The 21199-nt window shown below is 37.6% G+C and overlaps 1 pseudogene; it reads right to left on the reverse strand.

Annotated features, from left to right (window-relative positions):
• Positions 1-6193: 6193 nt before the first annotated feature.
• On the reverse strand, positions 6194-19479 carry LOC128941426 (kinetochore protein NDC80 homolog; annotated as a pseudogene).
• Positions 19480-21199: the final 1720 nt, after the last annotated feature.

The following is a 21199-nucleotide window of genomic DNA, read 5'->3' on the forward strand; positions in this document are numbered from 1 at the left end:
GCTGGCTGGATGCCAGGCACTCACCAAAGCCAGTGTCTCACTCCCCTCTGCAGCTGGGCAGGGGGGAGAAAATGCAATGAATTCATGGGCTGGGATAAGGCCAGGGAGAGATCACTCACCAAATACAGCCACGGGCAAAACAGACTCCAATTGGGGATATTAATTAAATTTATTACTAACTGCACCCAAGCAAGTAAGAAGTAAAATGAAAAGTAAAATAAACCTTAAAAACACCTTCCCCCCACACTTCTCTCCTTCCCAGCTCTACCTCCCCCCCTCAGTGGCACAAGGAGACAGGGAATGGGGGTTTACAGTCAGTTCATCACACGTTGTTCCTGATGCTGATCAGTCCTTCTCCTGCTCCAGTGTGGGGTCACTTCCACAGGAAACAGTTCTCTGCAAACTGCTGGAATGTAGGTCATCTTTTCACAGTGTGCAATCCTTCAGGCACAGCCTACTCAAGTGTGGGCCCCCCACAGGGTCACTAGTCATATAATGAAACCCACTCCAGTGTGGGCTCTTCTCTGCGCAGGTCCCTGGCAGGAACCTATTCCAGCATGGGCTTCCCATGGGTTCACAGCCAAGTCTTGGGCATCCACCTGTTCTGGTGTTGGTCTCTTCCATGGGCTGCAGGTGGATCTCAGCATCCCCGTGGACCTTCGTGGGCTGCAGGAAGACAGCCTGCTTCAGCATGGTTCTCACCATGGGCTGCAGAGGAATCTCAGACTTGGAGCACCTCCTTCCCTTCCTTTTCCACGGACCTTGGTGTTAACAGGGTTTTCCTCTCCCATATTCTCACTCTGCTCTTCTCTGGCTACGATTTCTGCTGTATAATAACCTTTAATTTTTTCTTCTTAAATATTTTATCCCAGAGGTGTTGCCAGCATTTCTGATTGGCCCAGCCTTGGCCAGCAGCACATCCATCTCGGAGCTGCCTTGGACATTGGCTCTGCTGGAGATGGAGGAATCCTCCAGCAGCTTCTCACAGAAGCCACCCCTGTAGTCCCCCTGCTACCAAAACCTGGCCATGCAAACCCAATACAAGCACATACAAAAGACAGATGGTATTTAAGGAGCTTCTAGGCTAAGTATTTGTGTTCTCAGAATCCATAATAAAAGACCTGAGGAGTAGCTTCTGCAGAATCAAACCATCCAGCAATTGCTGGAAGAGATCCTCGTTAATGCTGAATTGTCATTCCTTGATTTCTTGTTTATGCCTTTACAATTCTATATCTTTCAAGGGAGTGCTTTTCTCTTAAAATACCTAAACTTGCCTGAACCATGCAACCTGTGACTGCTTTCTTGTCTTGTGTGACTCAACTCTGCAGCTTTCCTTATGACTTTGTTATGAGTGATGGCCTAACCTTTGGGAGGGGGAAGAAGATGGTAAGTCGCTACCCAGCAGTAGTCAAGCAGACCCCATTATTTGGTTTCCACTCTGCATTTCAAATGTAATGTAATTTCCATTGCTAATCAAGACCTTCCAGATAATTAGAACTAGTAACTCCAGAAGCTCTTTACCAGGCAGAATAGTGAATGCCTTTCAGCTGGGCACACCAGTTGTCATGCATGACTGTGCTAGTGTTCAGTGTTCTCAGAACCACATAACATCTAGCAATACAAAGGCATGCACTATTCTGAATCCTTGGAGGAAAAGTGAAATAAAATGACATACATCTCGCTTGTTTCAAAATACTTATACACATTCCATCACCTTTCCTTTTGCTTTGGAGTCTTGCCAGACCAATAAATGTTTCTTTAGAGGTGAAGTTAGAGACGTCCTTTTAAATCTTTGCCTTGTGCAAAGGGTTCTTGAGACTAAAATGCTTATCAGGTCACTGCCAGTTTAAACTGTGGTCTCATGCATAAGGTGGTAGAGAAAACAACATACAGACCACACATCACAAAGGCTCCTTGTTATCGTGAAGCTGTTGATAAGAACTTCTGTAATGGAGGGACAGTGCAGCCAATCATCCTGTAGACAGACAAGTGATCCTGTCTACCTCAGGCAAATACTGGGACTGGTAGACCTTTATGAACCAGAGTTCACAAAAGATCCACTCTCCAGTGGGCAGCAGCGGACAACAGAGCTGACATCTGTCATGTCTAGAAAAATCCTGTAAACAGATCAAGTCCTACCAAAAAAAAAAAGAAAAAAAAGCCTGCAAAATCAGGAGTTTCCTCAGGCTGAGTGATAGGACTCTGTGAATCTCCTGATAGAGGGCTAAAAATGCTGAAGATGTCAGTGCGCATCCTTTAGATATGATATTGGCTAAGACATTGATAGTCCCTCATCCAGTGGGGGACACTGAGGCCTTTGTGTCTTCTGTGCTTCTTCCATTTCTAAAAAAGGGATGAATACCATCAAAACTTCCAACAAGCACCTAAGATGTAAAATCCTGATGAAGATTGAATAGCCCTGTATGATGGAGTGCTTTGCAAGCAAAAAAGAATCAATGATACATGATTTCATCATACCAGAATGTTTTCACAGCCAAAAATCTGTAGACAGGAAGATTGAAATATTGAAAAATATTGAAATATTGAAAAAACAGGTAAATTCCCTGTTCTGTACTATCGCCAAAAGAGGAAGGTTATCTGGCTCTGAAGGACACATTAAGGTTTCCAGTATTAGGCAAACAAGAGCACCCTGAAGAAGAATGGAAAGATTATATATATATAGTCTCTTCAGAGATTGTTTGCAGTGCTCAAAATACTTGTATACCATATAACATGTAATTAGCAATGAATAGGCAATACCCTTGTTAACAAAATTTCCATTGCTTTACAGTCATTTAGCATGAGACCAGAGTTTTCCTTTTTTACTAGAGCACTGCACTGAGGGAGTTGCCCATGTTAGTGAAAAGGGAATGTCTTCAGCTATTGACTTTTTCTTCTTCCTTACTCTTTCAAAAAAGAACATAAAAAAATATAGCTGGTTTTTTAATTCTACCACATAAGTTGGAGCAGGGATGAGAGCTCCCATAAAAGGCCAGAGCAGGCAAACTATTGGAAGTATTACAGAGCCACAGAGCACAAATTGTTACTCAGCTCAGAACTAAAGGCTTGCATAGGCATGCCATGCTTTATGTTGGCAAAATCAATGAAGAGCATTGCAGAGGCCTCATATAAAACACTGCAAAGCTAAAGCCTGAGCAGGCACAGGTTGCAGCAGAGGAGGTTTCAATTGGCTATTAGGAAAATTTCTTCACAGCAGGAGTTGTCAAGCATTGGAACAGGCTGCTCAAGGAAATGGTTGAATCACCAGCCCTGGAGGCATTTATAAGTCATGAGGATGTGGCACTCAGAGACTGGTTGAGTGGTGGACTGGGCACTGTTGGATTAACAGTGGGACTCAATGAAATTAGAAGCTCTTTCCAACCTGAATGAATCTACATGACGCCCTCAAGAAATACTCCAAAAAAAGAACTACCACGTTCTTGTTGGTGATGAGTTTCTGACAACAAAAAATGAAAAAAATAACATATGCCAGAGAAAAGAAGCTACAGACTTCCAGCATGCTTCTACAGCATCAACTGTTATTTTTTATACCGAAATAATAATAATAAAGCAGATGCAAGAGTGGTCATGTAAAGGAAATACTTATGTAATATGAAGATAGCAAAAGGTTGGTTCATGAGATTAATGCTAAAAGGATACTACATGAATTATTGTCAAAGCAGCTTGGCCCTATGATCCTAAGAATTTTTAAAAAGCCATCTATTTTTAAAAAGGTTAAAGCAATTTTTATTCCTCTAAAACTTACATGAAGATGTTTCTGCATTTTATTTTTCCCCTACACAATGCAGTTTCAATAGCAAGGAGAGGCAGGGAATTAGTATCTGTTGCTAAAATGATTATCTAGTTCCTCAAGGAAAGTCAGATGATTGGGATTTTATGTCGTATTTCTACACTTGCAGTAAGGATCAGTCTTTTATAGAAACAGGCATAAGAAATTCTATTGAGTGTAAGAATACAAAAATTGTCACATTAAACTGTACAAAAGGTACACTAGCACTAAATGAGGCAACTGGATCCATACAAGAGCCAACATTTACAAATTACTCATACTACTGAAATGTAAAGGTGCTGTGGTACTTTCTCATTAAGACTTTATATTCCAATAAAGAAACAAAACCAAATCAAGAGCAGTAATTATGTTCTAGTGCCTACTGCCTAAATTTAGAAGCCATATTCCAGAACACAAATCAAAAACAACTGCCTGACTTTCAATATCACAGAGAAAACATGTTGAACGAGGATTAAAAAATTCCCTCAATTTTTAAATTGTGAAGACATAGTACCTAGTAAATATTGCCTGATGTTGATCTGTTGGATTACAACACACAGCCCTACAGTATTTTACAGAACCTTGATCCAAATTTGAGGTAGTTCTAAAGGCAGTTTAGGTTAACTGACAGACCAATAACAAAAACACATTGCCAATGTTACTAACATTAATTTTTAGACATTATTTGGACTACTTTAATTTCAGAATATTACATTGGCCAGTGCATTAAGCAAAGGCATCATGACTTGGATTTTGACCCATGTTCATTAGGGTTAATATAAAGCCCTTGGAAATGCCATTTATTTTGCTCTCATTTAATCAACTGACTACTGCACATGGCAAGGAACCTACAGATGCTAAAAACACAAGGTCAGTTATAGAAGCAGAGATAAACAGGTATGGGGGAGTCAAGAGAGAGCATAGCCCCTAAATAAGCACATGGTTTAAAGGAATGTGGCTCTCATCAAAAGCTCATAGTTTTGCTCCATTAGATTGCTACCTTGCTTTAGATAACAAAAATGTTAAAGAGATCACAAAAGGAAAAAACTTCTAAAGAGAAGGAACTGGGATGTAGTAAAGACTAGTTTGTTACAGAAAACAAAAAGTAAGTCTGTAAAGATAAGAGAAAAGAGGACAAAAAAAGAAAGCATAAAAACTTCCCAGCTATCAGAAGACTTTTCTAGCTGTTGAATTAGAATTCTGGAGTATAAAAAAGGAACAGAAAATTAGAAGCTTAAATAATGTCATCATTATCATATCTGAAACAAAATACTCTTACCAGCGCCAGAAGATTCACACATTATGTTAAGAACAACTGAGTTTTAAACTCATTCTACAAAAATAGCCTAGAATTAGACAATTCAGTCTGTGTTTAGATGGTCTAACTCAAGTTTTGTTATATATCCTAGGGATCTGTGTTGCATTCAAATGTTGTAGAATTAAGGAGCAGCTTTCTTTATTTATCAGCTGCTAAATGCCTTTAAACAACTGCAAAATTGATTTTATCTTTGTATATTTGAATGTTTGACCTATAAAACCAACACTCAAATACTTCAATGCTTTTAATAGGAAATACCATCATAAACTATCCAAGATATGAATGCTGGGTTTTATTTATTTATTTTTTAACACAAAATTATACACAGAATAGATAAAAACATACTACTTTCACATAGCATTGATCCACTTTCTTTAAAGTATTTGGACCAGAGCTGCCCATACACTAATTTTACTGTTACTGTCCTGAAGAAACATCAAAATCTGTCCAACTGGCCTAACAAGAAGAATACAGATATTTTAGACCGTTTTGATGTATCTAACATGCACCAAACCTACCAGTGATTAGATATACAGCCAGAATTCATATGATGTCCTATTTAGAGCTTTCTCTGGTATATATATTCAAGAAGTTCAGTGAAGTTTCATCTGGGAGTATGAGCAGCTAAAGACAAAGCTTGGTTTTCAAACTACTGTGTTTCTTTTTCTAGATTATTTACAAGACTACTATACAAGGACTAATCTTTTCAAAAGAGGTTTTGATTTTTTACTCATGTAAGAAGTGTCTCTGTGCAGTTTCATAGGTAACTGAACAAGCAGGAGACAGACATTTATATTTAGTCTTGCTAGTAAAATAAGGCTTGGGGAAGGATGCGAACTGTCTGTGATGCGTGTGCCCTAAACACATAGATATGCTATTGAAAGTACAAAGTCTGAGCAAAGCATTTAAGAAAATGCAAATATATTGTTTAATTCTTAAATGTATTTGTGTCAACACAACAAAGAATTACTTTCTTCCACTTAAAATCAGTTTCAGTGCTAAACACAGGTAAGTACCCATCCCTTTAGAACGCCCCATACTAGAGCTTCAGAAATGCAACATTTTTATCTTCCTCTTTCTAGTGATTAGACACTTTCAGCCTTCTTTTTATAACTGTCTAGGATGCTGGTCAGGTTTGACAATAGATCTTCAGGCATGAGTTCTTCATCGTCTCTGGATATTCTTGCGTTCTGTTCATCAAGGTATTTCTAGAAAAGAGGTACAGAAAGCTTTATTAGCTCTGTCATGGCCTGTATTTTACTGATTCTGCTAAAGCATTTTAAGCAGTCATTGCACAGGTTAACTGATTTCAGTTAAACACCTTCCTGAAAGACATCTCTCAGAAGCAGGTTTAACCTGACAGGATGTTACTGCTGAAACTTAACAATCAATTCTGATTATTTACACCAACGGTTTTGTCAGAAAATTTAACTAGAATCCGCAGACTTAGTAGCAGCTAAATAACTGATACTTCCTTAGAAAGAGTAAGCTCTAATTTCCAAGTGTTTAACTGCAAAATGTCTCCAGAGAGATTTAATTCTGAATATCAAATTTTAGCTTACCACTATAGATTCTATATGAGTAGCAACTGTTTCTGTAAGACGACTCAAGTTAGCATCAATTTTTCTCTTCTCTTCTGTTGTTGTTTGCCAAACGACTTGATATCTAAAAGGTAAAGATACTCAGAAGGTCATGTCCATAATTAGAGAATTCCTGACATTTAAAACAATCACTTCAAGTCTGATTTATCATCGCGTTTAGCCATACTTTTTTTTCCATTAGTATTAATTTGAACCGAGTTACAATATATTAATGCTCAACTTAAAGAAAAACCCTTACGCGGAAAGCAGGAGTTCTGATACAGCAGACAAATATTTTAGCAAAATACTGTTGAGGAGAAACATCTTTCAGTTGTTAACTTGTGAAATTAACACACTGAGATGGATACCTGCTGAAACAACTTTATGTTACATTCAAGAAAATATCTTTATCCTTAAAAACCAAAATAAACAAGGCAGACATGGAAGTTAGGAGCCTTACTCTCTTTGGATATCATGCAATTCATTTGTAGCTTCACTGAGCCCATCATAGACACCACTCTCAAGTAACTGTTTATGCTTCTTTAACCATTCCCGTTCATTTGCACATTTCTTGTCTTCTTCTTCTATCTCCTGTTGTCATAAGGAAGGAGAAGAAAAAAAAATGGCCTCTCTCAAGTATAATTTGGATCTTTTTTCTTTCTGTTACCTGATTATATCCTAATACTTGAATTCAAAATTCACGCAAATAGTTCCAAGTTCAGAACTGAAAAAAGCCCCAAGGATATCCCTCCCAAACCTAAAGTTTCAGCTGTTTTCTGTATCATCCCCATCCCAGAATAAGCCTAACCATCTCTTTATTCCTTTAACCACATTTAAAGGCCTGTGTTGCAGCTACTTTCCCTTCCGAGTTAAAGCTCAAAAAGTGTTGTTTAGATAGTCTAAATAGCTTAGAAATGGCACATTATGAACAACTGTTTCTAGGTTAAAAAATACAACCACATTTGAGTAAGAAAATAGCTTTTCTTTTTTGTCTGAAAGAGAGTATAATTCCAAATAATCATCTCTTCTAGGAGAATGACACTGTTGATGCTATACAGTCCACAAAACCAAACAAAATTCTGACGTCAACTCAACATGCAATTTTGGTAGATTACTGAAACATCATCCTTCAAAAATAATTTTAATACTTAAGACTTACAAACAGCATTTTAAATATAAGAAGAGGAATTAAATGACTAAGCGTCTGGTGGCAAGTGTGTATTTTATGAGCTTAACTTTAGAGAAAAGTATATGCAAGAGCACAGATCAAAAGCTAAATGTCATGTGGTTTTGAAAAATATAAACTAAATTAATTGCCTTTATATACCTATATATACACCTGCCTCAGCAGGTATTAGCAGTGAAATAGCCCTGTTTCATGGCTATAGCACAGGAGTTTGGATTTACAGGAGCATATATGGAAAATATTGGTGTAGCTCAAAGAACATTTTTCTGCAGGGCACCACGGCCCCGCTAAAGCAGTGTTGTCAGAGAAGTTGGGAGGTACCAAAATAGCCACTCAGTCGTTAACAGAGAGGGTTATGTTTTGTTGCTGAACTGCAAGTGGGGAAAAGAATAGGGACTGCTCCTGTGCTGGCAAAGGAAGCTAAAGGAAGTAACAGTTTGACATCATTAAAACAATTTAACATGCTTTTGGTCAATGTTTTCCTTAGTTTTTACAGAAGCTGATTAAACATGTTCACTAAAAACTGTAAATGTATTTATTATATACAAATCGATCAGACAAGACAGGTTCTGTTAATCCTAAAATTTCCTTCAAGCACATGCCCGGAGACATCCTGAGGTCAGATGATTGTTGCTGCTTTTATTACTGGATGCAGGAATTTATGATTTACAGGATCTGCTACAGTATGATGCCAGATTCTCTTACAAGAAAGTGAAAATTGGTTCAGTTAAGGTGGCAGTCAAAGCACTTTTCTGAAAAGAATGAAAAAAACCTCTAAGAGGGAAGGAAGAAGGCAAAGGCAGAAGCCCAAAAAAAATGCAACCCAAAAATTTATCGATAAATACAAAAATTAAGGATAAGGCTATCATTAAGGATAAGTTGTCATCAAGGTGTAAGAAGTTCTACCTTAAGCTTCTGCTGGTAAAGATCATCCAGCTCTTCAGCTTCTTCTGTCAGCATTTTCACACTGCGTTTCTTGTCCTTTAGCATTACATTCACCTAGGATGAAAACATAACCAAGGAAGTATGGTTCAAAAAGAATTCCAACATATAAATCCATGCCATCACAAACCACACCTGGTTAAACAGGTTAAACAATTAAACTAGGCTAGGCTGGGATGGCATTATCTTTCTTCATAGCAGTCTATGTTATGCTTTGTTTTGGATAAGGGGCTAAAACAGTGTTGGTAACACACCAAAGTTTTGGCTACTGCTGAATAGCGCTAGCACAGCATTCCAAGGCTTTCTATGCTTCCCAGGGCCCCTCACTGAGTAGGGCAGGGACAGACAAGAGACTGGGAAGGTGCATAGCGAGGCCAGCTGGCCAAGAGGACATTCCATACCACATAACACCATGCTCAGGTAGAAGAACGAGGAAATAAAATTCTCCTTCTTTCAATCTGTCCCAAATCCAATAGTACTAAAAATCTTCCCAATGACAATTTGTCGGTGATGGTAAGCCACACAATCAACTGGAATGGGCAACTTATTAGAAACAAATACTTCCAATGGTTATGGTCAAGTATATGTAAGCTACATAAACTTTAATTCAGGGAATACACGATATTTCAACCAACAAAGACCTCAGTTCTTAGAAAAACTTTTAGGTTCCATTACAATAAAAGCAGTTTTCTCACAGTTTCTCCCCCTCTACTTGTCCTCAGAAAAACCCCAAGTAATTCAAGAAACCAACCCAACACATCACACTTTAACTATGCAAAAAGTTGAATGAAAGAGGCAGATAAGGTTTTAGGGTTGGTATCTTAGTGTTAATCTTCTTTAACTAACTCACCTGTTCCAAAGTGTCTTCCAGAGTAATTTTCCATTGAGTGGCTTTAATAATTTCTTCCTCAGTCTCGTTGATGATCTGCATGAGGGGAACCTGTAATACGTATACAAGAAGATTGAACAAATGCAATTTGCTAATTTGAACCAAGATGCACCCCAGTACATCTTTGCCTTTTATTTTTTTTAGGCTACTGTATTCTCCAATACCAAATCTCTTTCATATACTACAATGTCATTATGGTGACTCATCACACAAGATTTTCAATGACATTTCATTGTGAGATTGAGAGACCTTCCCAGCATTCCCAAAGAAACACATTTTTTTTGTGAGTGGTATCTAAAGCCTTCAGTGTTGATTCTACTTACCTTGATCTGAGTTCTGTATTTGACTAGGCAATTTGGTCCTGAATGAGGATTAAACTGAATGGTAAAGTCGTGGCCTTTGGAATTCTCAGCACTTACTGGAATTAATTTCAGCTTTCGAGCCAGTTTATGATACTCTGCCAGTTGCATTTCAATCTGCTCAGAGGAGAAAAGGGCACAAATCATAGAAGAGATACAAGTGAAAAGATGTGCAAGAAGTATTCATATAGTACTTTAAACAAGTTCCTGACTTGCTCCCTATAGCCATAATTCCTTGCTACCCCACAGTATTCAAGAGCTGCATGCAATGCCAGCACAGCAGTTTGCTGCATTAGGTACTGTTTTATGATTCGTTCAGAGTTTGCACACTGAGGTTTCTTAGTGTCTACGGCTGAGAACACTGAATGGTTTCACCTGTGGTTTTCCGTATTCATCTGCCATAATTTTTCCTGCCTCAAGTTTTTGAGGATTAGCTGATTGGGAACTAAAAATGTGCTGGAAAATAATACTAAACAAATGATCAGTTATAAGGTCAATATGCCTTCTCTCATTAGTTTTGACAGGAAATGCTACACAGCCACACATCCTAACAACAAACTAACTTGAGCATGCCTTTAAACAAAGCTTATTAAATGCTTTAATTTCTAATTAATGAGTGCAATTAAATGCAAACATTAAAGACCCCAGGGGTTTTTTTTCCAGTTTTATATGCTTCATACTTGCACCTGAGGATTTAAGTTGATAAAAGTGCTTGATAAAGGGTGACCCTACCAAACATATTTGAATTTTTTTCTTTAGTTCTCCAATTGGCAAAGCAGAAGCTTTTAAATCCCATCACTTACAGGACTATATCTTTTCACTCTGTTTGAAGGGATTGAACTTGGCCCTTGAAATATGTTACAACTGCTACACAAAGAACTAATCAGGCCCTAAATGCATGCAAAGCTATTGATTCAAATTCACTAGTTTTGCCTTACTTCCTTGCTCTGAAATATTAACATTAGCCTGTAATTTCTTGTGTTATCAAAGCAATGGCATGCTAATGTTATCAAAGCTCTAAATGCTACAGCAGTGACAGCTTACCATGCTTCATATTCTAGACACATCTCTTACGATGCAGGAAAAAAGTACATTTCCACTCAGTGCAAAACAGAAAAAGGGAAAAAAGCGCAACATTTTCCAGAGATACTGTAAACAGAGGCCATTCTTGTCAGTTTTGCCTGGTTAGATACACGTATGGTGGTGTTCGATTATTTAGGAAAGAAATTATCAAGAATCCAATTTTAAGCTTGCATGATGAAAACTGGCAGCCACCTCTGAGTGTTGTGGGGTTTTCACATACCGCATCTCTATTCCTAGCATATTTTATCTCTTCATTCCACATCTGATCTCGTTCTGCTTGCAGCTCCTTATTCAGCTTGTTAATGGCTTGCTGCAGCTCATTTCTCTCGTGATTTATTCTCTCAATGTCTGCAGCTGAGTACTTCTGGTTATCTAAGATGTGCCGGAGCCGGGCATTCTCCCGCTTCATGGCTTCTACTTCTACGCCTAAGTACATAAAACATTTGTGAAATGGACATAAAATACCAGCCTATATACATAAACCTCAACTCTGTATTGTATGAGTAAATGACACAGTTATTACATAACATTACCATTTCATTACTCCAGTGTACAGAGAGCTATCAGACAAAAAAAATTTTTATTAGCAATCCATTCTGGAAAGTTTATTTGTAGCATCATGCTACTCCAAGTACCTTGCTCTGCTCTCAAACTAAGAACTACAATTATTTGAAGACTATTTCTAGCTTCCCTGTCCTGACTGTGATCAAGTCCTCCTTACCTGCTGTCTCAACTTCATCATTAACACTTTCCAGTTTTTGATCAAGGATGGATATATAAGATTTCATATTAGCCAAATAAGCCTGGTATTTCTGGACGTCTGCTTGAAGGGACGATTTCACATTTCATAGCCTTACTCTACGATCCTAGGAAATGGGTGAAGAGAACAACCACTCTTAGATAAATATAAAATAATGACTTCACTTTCCAGATAAGACAGTAGAGTAATTGATCAATATCAATAGCACAAATATAGAACTAAAGAACTTTAATAATTTTTTATCCCTGTGACAGCTAAGTCCAGTCAGGACACCTTTAAAATAACAGCAAAGAAGGCTGAAAAGATTCTTGCATTTTAGCATTATGTCTCTCATTTGCATCAGACAGTGCTTTAGACAATTCTTACTACAGGTAGTCCACAACTTAACTCTAATAATACATGGAGGGCAGATGAAACAGGGGCATGGAAAACCAGGAATAAACTCAGCACATTTTGCACAGTTGGCAGGAATTTCAATTTGCCACCTGCACAGCCTCTAACCCATTTTTAAACTCAGGATGTATTAAAAGCAGAATCCAGCTTTTCAAGCAAAGTATTTTCCATAAAATATATTTGTTACCACTGAATCCCATGCCTCATATTTGAATACCAACACACTTGAAAAAAATAATGTTTAAATTTATATTAAAAAATTTGGTTCAAGTATTTTATTGATATTTCAGTCAATATAAGACCTTATTACCTGTAAATACCTGCACATTATCAAACAAATAGTTACTGAAGACCCCACAGAAAAAAGCCTTGTTCTCTAATAGTATAGAGTCTGTAAAAATCAGGCCTAATTAAAATCTCAAAGCACTGAAATTTTTCCATTTTTTATGTATCATAAGTATCTTCATTCAGAAATGGTCGATATTATAAAATTCAACTCCACCATGAAAACAGACACAATTTACTAACCGGCTCACTTTCCTTTTCTTTTTCTAGTCTTGCAATCTCTTCTTGAAGTCTTTTGTTCTCAGCTTCTGAACTTTCCATCTGGAATGGATCTACATTAAATAAATCCTCTGTGGGAGAGCAGAAGAGAGAGTCGAGTTACAAATTTATCTCAATATCACCACCTATTTTGAGTATCTGAACTTGAGCTTCAGCACAGTAAATACTCATTATCTAGATAATTATTTTTCACTAAAAAATAACTAACAACAACCAAGAAACTTACCAGAAAAACCTTTCATTAAAATGTAATCAGGCAAAAACCCCAGAACAAACAAGAAGAGAAATGGGTTTCTCAGTCCTCATGTCAGAAAGAGTTCTCATGTCAAAGTCACTCCCAAGAGGTAAGGGTTTCCAAACTCTCATGCAGCCCACACCACAGGAGAGTATACATGTCAGGACTACCTTGTGAAGCTAGAACAAATCAAACTTACTTAACAACCTCTTTCTTATCCATATACTTCCTTGCTTCTTGAGGCATCTTTTCCCTAACTTAATTTGGCTTTGCCAAAAAATGGGATGATTATTTTTTCCCAATATCCAGTAACAGTGTGGTATCTTGTTTCCTCTCCAATTGATGGCCCCAGTTTGCAAACAAAGGGCCCTTAGTCTGGCTTTTCATAGGAGAGCAAAGAAAGTAAGACGTTTTTCTTCCTTTTCTCACATTGTGTTTGTATTTCTGCAGGTGGTGAAATGAGTGAGTCAAAAAAAACCTAATAATTTTCTACCTCCCTGAAGACAAACACAGGTGCATGCTGAATCACATACAGAACCCTCACAATAGAGTTTGGAACTCTTGCAGACTGCTTTCAGATCTTTCAAAAGCTGAACTTTCTTGTCAGCTGTGCATCCTCTGAAAATATTTTTCTTTTTTTTAATTGTTAGCTTTTCCAGACAGAAACAAGAGACATCTGCATAGATGGAGTTCACATCTGAAGAATTGTATACTGGTTTTCTGTGACAAAGACATTAAAAAATCAGGTGACACAGCTACAGCTGATAGCAGATCATGACCTATCCATCTGTACTGCTCAAAATACACATAAAAAAGAGAGCATTAAGTTGAAGTAACTGAAACATACTTAGGTGTTTCAGACTCCCTTAGATCACTTTCACTCATAAACTGAACAAACTGATGCTAGGAGAAAAGAAACCAGTAACACAATTGAATACTTAGAATTTAAAAACTTACTTAATTTTGACTGCACTTCAGCATCCAACTCTTCAAAGGTATCTCTCCCTTTCATGGAAAGATCATAGCACTTCACACAGTAGTCCATGAAAAGCTGAAAACAATTTAAAAATCTTTCATTTCAACAATTCCAAGACCTGTAAAATATCTGGATAGTCTAAAGCTACTCAATCAGTGGAATTAAACAGACATCAAAAATATCCTTAATGCTTCAATTGTACTTTTGTAAAATTAATTTTTTTTCCTCCCTTTGAACATAGAATGTCAACAGATTATATATTCAGGCAGAAGGAGACAACTATAATTCACACTAAGAAAGGTCTGGAAATCCTGTATTTCTTAAAAAGATATTTAACAAATATTGTAGATAGAATATTTAAGAATTTTTCATCTTGATGCATATGATTCTCTCAGGCTAGTTTATGGAAACTGCAGGTCTGTTTAACAGACCTTTCCTATAAATATGACCATTAAAATTCAGATCTGCAGGTCTCAAAGTACTCTTATCTGGAATTAAAGAAAGGTTACCCAAAAAGAATTTGCTGGACACTAAGTCACAGATGCTTCAGAAGCAATTACACGAGTATTGTGAATTTTGTATCTATACATATATGCATAAGTGCCAATGTAGAAGAACGTATTTAGTTTAAAAGCATTGTTAGTTGCCAACCATCATGTTGTAACCTTAGTCCAAAATTATGATTTTACTTTATTTTTGCAATTTCTAATTAAATGTTTTAGCTTATAATGCAACCCTCTCCAAACACCTGCTGTGATTTAACACTGAGTTAAATCTGAGTAGTTCTAATAATCCATGATAAATTAAAAAGAAAGCAAGCTGTTGGATGAAGAGCTCGAATTATACTGCCACCCTATTTTGTGGCTCAGAAATAAAACTTTACAAGCAATTTTTACATAGTAAACTGAGTAGATATTGGCACAAGTCACTATATTTAGAATTAAGTCACTGTCTTTATACTGCACTGCAGTTAACCTCAGAAGTCTTGTGTGCTAAAGGAAAATATATCGGAAACTCTAAAAAAATAAACAGCATAATGATGCCCTTTCTCTACAAAGGAGAACAGTATATACTTGTAGAATAAGGTGAATATAAAATAAAGAGAATATTTTGTTTAATACCCAGTCTACACCAATAGACTGATCATCATACCTGCTCAGGAAATAGTTGATCAGGATTTTTATACAATGCTACTCTACCTCCTAGAAAGCATTGTGAATATAAAAGGGAACAGAATCTATAAATACATGACCCAGCAACCTAAACTGTAATTAAATTGTGTTGTTACAGCACATGGCAAAATCCAGTTAAGCAATTCTGATACTAATTTCCTTTTTATGGTACCTCTTCATGTACAATTCCATCATCTGTCTCTCCTCCCCAGCTCTGTCTGTCATCGAACGATGGTGCATTTTCCCTGATCGCATTGTACAGCTGAAAAGCAGAGGTGCACACAACGAAGAGCAAACATGAAGACATCCATTAGTTTCCATGCTGGTTTTCGTGAAAAGAAGCAGAGTAACACTGGATTAGGATTTCAGCAAGCAGGTTGGAATGAACCTGTGTTGAGTTGACTAAACACACAGGTAAAGAGGCATGAACTAGACAGTCAACACTGCCAAATTCTCTTGTGTCTTTTGAGCAGAAAAGGACAGGGTTTTCCTGGGCACTCAATTCAGCAGTGGTCAACTTCTGTCACAGATGCCAAATTTTGCTCAGTCCTGAGTTGGCAGCAACAACTGTTAGGACTACTAAAAAACCCAAACAAACCAAACAAAACCAAGATTAAATAAAAAACACCCCACTCAAACCGAAAACTTGCCACTGTATCAGAATCACAGAACATTTGAATAATTTCAATTGAAAATTCCATCCTTAGATTTCAAATTTAGGAGAGAATGGCAGATGTCACAACATTTGCGCTGGAGATACACGTTCCATTCAGTGATTATACTCATTAACTTCTCACATTTATTGTATGTACAGATCAGCATTTTGCCACCTCCTTTTATACATTAATTTATCCAGTGCATACATGTAAAGAAAAACCCTATCATAATATAACATGAAAAGCTCACTTTAAAAGTTACCAAAACATTAGGCCAAGGGTCAGCTCCCAGATGACAGCTAAGAACATATATGTTTACATATATGTTAAACAAAGATTTGTAGAAAATATGTACTAAATCTGTATTGAAACTAACATTCCAGCCTGGAAAGTGAAAATATTTATCTTAAGACAAACATTACCTTGACACAATCAATTAACCAAATCAAAGCTGCCACAATCTGAGGCCAGGTTTGTGGTGCTCCCACAGCGTACATGGAGTTTTTTGACAGAGCAAAGGGGTACCTGTACGGCCAAAGAAGATACATTTTTAATAGCTGTGGCAGACAGTGATGAAAACAAACCAGCACATTTTGAAAACAAAGCAGCATGTTTTTCTATGTAGATGAAAGCACAGAAGGAAGAGCAAACTCAATTCTACTGTACTTCAAAGGAAATTAGTTGAGTACGATTCTATTCAATTATCATGGGTTTCTCATTTTGCAACTCATAGAATAACATGGCCTGAAAGGGACCTGTAAGGATCTACAAATCCAACTCCCTGCTCCTCATAGGACTGCCTACAACTAAACCATATGATCAAGAGTGTCATCCAGATGCTCCTTGAACTCCCAAAACTTCAAGTGACTTGTCAGAATTAGTCATTTTATCCAGAATTACACCCTTGGTGCAGCAGAGTGGAATCCTTTTCAACATTTTAAGCTATATCAGCAGTTTCAAATGTTATAGATTAAAACAAAACTTTATTAAAATGCTGAGAAGTGTACAAAAAAGATTTGCACCTACATTTAAGGAGCCCTGGCACTCTGACACCATCATGGGTATACAGTCCCTTTTTTTTTTTTTTAAATGAGACTGAAAATTCACTGTTATCAAGAGGCAGAGGATTTTCTTTCCAAGACAATGTTGGGGCATTAATGATTTCAAACACTGAACAAATTCAGCAATAAACCACTCAGCTACTTAGTGTTTTTATCCCCTCAACAGTAATTTTGTTATTTCCACATTCTGCTTTGAAAGCAGAATGAGAAAAATTGCAGGAAAACATATTTTAAACTAAATTAAATTTGTTTAAACTAAAATTAAATTTTCTTGATCCAAAATTCTGGAAATTTTAGTTCTTAGATTCTAACAAAATGAACAGAAAGGCCTGTAAAAGAAAATTGTGCCTTGTCCTCCAAAGTTCTATACAAATAATCAATTAAATTTTACATGACAAAGCAAGATTCCCAGAGCTTATAGTTCTGTAAATTCAAATATAAAATGTATAGCAGATGCTGAAAATCAGAGCGTAAACCTAGAGTTAAACAAAAGTGAAACAAAACAATCACAACATTGTACTTTTAGAGTCTCATCTGAATAAATAAACCTATCCATTCCCCCCAACTATCAATGCAGAATTCTTAGCTTTTAAATTTCTAGCCATAGCATATCTATTCAGCCTAGGAGACTAACAATAATCATCTTACCCAAGGGCTTTGAAAACTTTGGGAATTTCCTCTTCAAATTTTGAGTCAGGCAGTTCATAAGAAGGGCAGAGGAATTTGCAGATAAAGGTGAAGATCTTTAAAAAGTCCTTAACTGAGGGAGATTGTAGTGATTTCACGGAAACATCGTGGGCATAAGCATTCTCAACAAGGAACTGTGCAAAAGAAACACGGAATACCAGTCACTAAATAAAATTTATAGTTGAAACCAAGGGAAATAACCGCTTTGCCTAGCACATTTTACACCTCATAACATACATGCAGAACAAGTTAATATGTTACCTCATAAAGCTTTTGGATACATTGTTGGATGAATGTCTTGTCATGAAGGGGCCTGGGATCCTTTATCTTTTTTGTCCCAAACACACCATACTGGCTGCTGCTTGACCCTCCAGCCCCACTCGCTCTAGGGACAGACAATAAATACAGGTCTTGTGACAATACATAGAAAGAAGAACTCTCTTCATGTTTAAGGCACAACTGCTAGCTTTATGTTTTCTTTCCATTTGTTATACAAAGTGATACTTGAAGTTTTCTCTTTGTTTAAGGTCATTGGAAAAACATCATCAACCTGGAAGTCACAATGCCATAAGTACAACAAAGATTACTGCATCCTAGAGGAATACTTTCTTCATTTTATTGAAATAAATAAACTTTTAGAGAGCAGAAAAATACCCCAAAGATGAAAAAAAATAATGTTGGTGACTGTAAATAAACTCTAAAAATATTTAAGGAATATTTAAAAGGAATAACCCCTGCAACAATGGGGTACTATCAAGAAGATACCCATAACACAGAAAGTCATGAGCTAAGTAGAAAGATTATAGAGTTTTGGAAAGTTTGTATCTTAGAGAGAGGAAACTAATGCAGAGTATACTTCTTTGTCATTCTTCCTTAAACAAGAAAATGTATTGAGATACTCTTAAGGTCTGCAGTGCACATCATTCCCAAAAGAAAAAAAAAAAAAGCTCCCAAAGCAATTCCTGCTCCACAGCATTATTGTTTAGCGATCAAGGACTGAAGGAAGGCAGACCTGAAGGTCTGCTTGCCTCAGATCCATTATTCCCTATAGTGAAAATCTGTCAAGAAAGAAAAATACCAAAATTAGAGGACCATTTTTGTTTTAATGTACAGTGCAGACAACAAAAGCTATCCATACCTGTTCCCAAAACAGCTGGCTTTTCTTTCTGAAGCTCCAGATGTAGGTTTGCTCGTGCTCAGCTTCCCAAAGGTGCTTCTGTCCTTCCTGAGGAGCAGAAAAAGATTCAAGTGACTACTACTACCAATTCATACAAGAGCTATAGTAAGTAGCTCTTATAGTACTTGTATTATAGTACAAGACTGTAAATAGAATCCAAAATATTTAAGGAATATTTAAAAGGAATAGACATAGGAATAGACCCCAGCATAGACCATACGTAGCTCATACAAGAGTGATACAAACAGTCATATATTCCTAAGCACCTTCATCCCCCAACATCTTAGAAAGGTTTACTGATGCATCCAGCTATCTCCTCAGAAACATGTAACAAAGTGTTACAATTTGAAACATGACGCAAGTACACAAAAAGGAAGTATTTTTGCACAACTGGAGCACATGTGCAAACACCCTTGGCTGTAGGGAGCCTTCTTCTCACTGTCTTGTTTTTTTCCCCTCAGTTGCTACTCACACTCAAACGCACTATGATAAATCTCTTCAGAATTAGTTTTATATACTTATTTTTAGCAACATGACCAGCCAGACTTACATCTGAGGTGTCTGAAGATCCATCTTGTTGGTGTCCTGCACTCTCAGTGCCATCTTAGATTGTCGACTGCTGCTTCCAGCAATACTTGAGCTTCGCCTCATTGTGACTGCTGTAAACCACAATCCCTCAGTATTCCAGCAGTATCAGAAAATCCAGGACCTAAGGGTATTTTCTTTTCTAAATGCCACAATGATTTTCCAAAGGCTCAGAATAAACAAGTAGACCTGTACATTGGACCAAAAAAAAAAAAACAACCCCAAAAAAAAGAAGAAAGAAAAAAAATTATGTTAGACTCCACAAATATATAAGAGCAGCCACAGCCCTTTAAATCAACCATTTTATTGATAAAAAGTGTTATTGTTTCTTCCAAACCTACTGTTTTGTCTTTCTTTATATTTGGTCATTTCAGACCTACGGGTCCCAAAAGCAAAAGAGCTTGAGAAATTTTTCATTTCAGTCCACTGGGAAAAAGGCCACACTACCACGAGTACACAAGTACTGCTTACAGCACGTCTGCTTTACATCAGCTCCTGAGCTTCTTGTTCTGAGCCCGCCCATTCCTCTGCAACTGATCTCCCAGTATTACAGCACAATAACTGGAAAACCTATTCTGAGATAATATTATGGCTCTCTTCAGAATTTGCATGCAGAATATAAATCAAACTGGAATATTAAGACCATTATCCCCACTGTGGCATTAAGGGGGAATTTGAAGTAAACAGAACTCACAAAACATTAAGTCACAAAAATTGCCTGCTTCTGCCCTCTACAGAGGTTTTACTTTATTTGTGGGATGGGCTTAAATGACTGAATTATAACTAATAAAAAGTCCCTCTATTACAGATGCTACCAAAACACATTATTAATATAAACCGTTGCTTCATTTTGCTTCCAGTTCCATTACTCACAAACCACAACAGAAGTTTAGCTCAAGCTCAATTCATAGGGCAGCATTTCTCACTGTGTCTGCGGAAGAATCTGCATTATTCCATTACTTTAACTGGGACCAACCACAGAGAGAATGAATTTTCACAATCATAGCAAGCAATTAGCTTCTAGAATAACAGAATCAATTAGGTTGGAAAAGACCTGCAAGATCATCAAGTCCAACTTATGACCAAACACCACCTTGTAAGCTAGACCATGGCACTAAGTGCTACATCCAGCCTTTCCTTAAACAGCTCCAGGGACACTGACTCCACCACCATGCTGGGCAGGTGTGGTGGTTGTTTGAGCAAGCTTAACACACTCATTCACAACAGCAGTCTATTCCAGTGTACAATCGCCTTTTCTGTGGAGGAATTCCTCCAATTGTCCCACCAAAGCCTGGTGCAGTTTGACACCGTGTCCTCTCGCTTATTGCCTGGGAGAAGAGGCCGACCCCCACCTGGCTACAGCCTGCTTTCAGGTGGTTCCAGAGTGATAAGGCTCCCCAGAGCCTCCTTTTCTCCAGGCTAAACACCCCCAGCTCCCACAGCTGCTCCTTACGGGACTTGTGCTCCTGACCCTTCCCCAGCTCCGTTGCCCTTCTCTGGGCTCCAGCCCCTCAATGAATTGCGGGCCCAGAAGTGGCCGCAGCGCTGGAGGTGCGGCCTCACCAGTGCCGCGCACAGGGCTCTGTCACTGCCCTGGTCCTGCTGGCCACACAGCTGCTGACAAAAGGCAGGACTCTGAAAGAGCAGAGATTTAAGAGCAGATTGCCAGAGCCAACATGCCAGCAAGAAAAAAACCAAGAAAGCGTCGAGCGTGGCAAAGCAAGGTCGAAGAGAGATTGGATGAAACATCTGACCAATCATTCAAAGCCCTGCAGAAATGATTGGT

Source organism: Melozone crissalis, unplaced genomic scaffold, assembly GCF_028551555.1.
Source record: "Melozone crissalis strain CALT ecotype California unplaced genomic scaffold, PUWL_Pcris_2 ptg000035l_1, whole genome shotgun sequence".
NCBI classification, from domain to species: Eukaryota; Metazoa; Chordata; class Aves; order Passeriformes; family Passerellidae; genus Melozone; species Melozone crissalis.